Below are 1,729 nucleotides of genomic sequence, written 5' to 3'. Positions count from 1 at the left end.
TTTGTTCAAGAAAGAGAAGAAGCTTAATCGCTTTGATATCTACTTTGATGTACCCACCAGGACTCAATTGTGTTACATTGCAAGAAGTTCATGTGCACGCAATTGCCTTTGGCAGTGGCAACCACATGGTTTACGCAATATAGCTCAATCTTTTGGAGCTTGACATTGTAGTCTGATACGTCTCCGACGTATCGATAATTTCTTATGTTCCATGCCACATTATTGATGATATCTACATGTTTTATGCATACTTTATGTCATATTTATGCATTTTCTGGAACTAACCTATTGACGAGATGCCGAAGAGCCGATTCTTGTTTTCTGCTGTTTTTGGTTTCAGAAATCCTAGTAAGGAAATATTCTCGGAATTGGACGAAATCAACGCCCAGGGGCCTATTTTCACACGAAGCTTCCAGAAGACCGAAGAGTCAACGAAGTGGGGCCACGAGGCGGCCAGATGGTAGGGCGGCGCGGCCCAAGCCTTGGCCGCGCCGACCTGTCATCTGGGCCCCTCGTGTGGCCCCCTGACCTGCCCTTCCGCCTACAAATAGCCTTCGTCGCGAAACCCCCAGTACCGAGAGCCACGATACGGAAAACCTGTAGGATAACGTTGCATAGAAAACAAAAAATTTCCTACCGCGAACACGCAATCCAAGCCAAGATGCAATCTAGAAGACGGTAGCAACGAGGGGGTATCGAGTCTCACCCTTGAAGAGATTCCAAAGCCTACAAGAGGAGGCTCTTGTTGCTGTGGTAGACGATCACTTGCCGCTTGCAAAAGCGCGTAGAAGATCTTGATCACGATCGGTTCCGGCGCCACGAACGGGCAGCACCTCCGTACTCGGTCACACGTTCGGTTGTTGATGAAGACGACGTCCACCTCCCCGTTCCAGCGGGCAGCGGAAGTAGTAGCTCCTCTTGAATCCGACAGCACGACGGCGTGGTGTCGGTGGCGGTGAAGAAGTCCGGCGGAGCTTCGCTAAGCTACGCGGGAGTTATGGAGGAGAGGGGGGCGGCTAGGGTTTGGGAGGGGGTGGCCGGCCACTTCAATGGGGCGGCCAGCTTGTGGTCTTTGGGGTGGCCGGCCCCCTCCCTTGGCCCCTCATTATATAGGTGGATCCCCAAGTGTTGGTGTCCAAGTCTTCGAATAAGACCCGAACCAAAAACCTTCCATAAGAGGGGGAAACCTAGCCCAACTAGGACTCCCACCAAAGGTGGGAGTTCCACCTCCCATGTGGGGGGGTGGCCGGCCCCCTAAGGGGGAGTCCACTTGGGACTCCTCCCCCACTAGGGTTGGCCGGCCATGGAGGTGGAGTCCCATGTGGACTCCACCTTCCTTGGTGGTTTCTTCCGGACTTTTCTAGAACCTTCTAGAACCTTTCATAGAACCTTCCGCGACATTTTAATTCACATAAAATGACATCCTATATATGAATCTTATTCTCCGGACCATTCCGGAACTCCTCGTGATGTCCGGATCTCATCAGGGACTCCGAACAAATATTCGAACTCCATTCCATATTCAAGTACTACCATTTCAACATCCAACTTTAAGTGTGTCACCCTACGGTTCGTGAACTATGCGGACATGGTTGAGTACTCACTCCGACCAATAACCAATAGCAGGATCTGGAGATCCATAATGGCTCCCACATATTCAACGATGACTTTAGTGATCGAATGAACCATTCACATATAATACCAATTCCCTTTGTCTCGCGATATTTTA

The sequence above is a fragment of the Lolium perenne genome, chromosome 2 (assembly GCF_019359855.2).
Source record: "Lolium perenne isolate Kyuss_39 chromosome 2, Kyuss_2.0, whole genome shotgun sequence".
Lineage (NCBI taxonomy): Eukaryota > Viridiplantae > Streptophyta > Magnoliopsida > Poales > Poaceae > Lolium > Lolium perenne.
The sequence above is the reverse complement of the archived record's forward strand: the minus strand, read 5'-3'. Positions refer to the sequence as shown.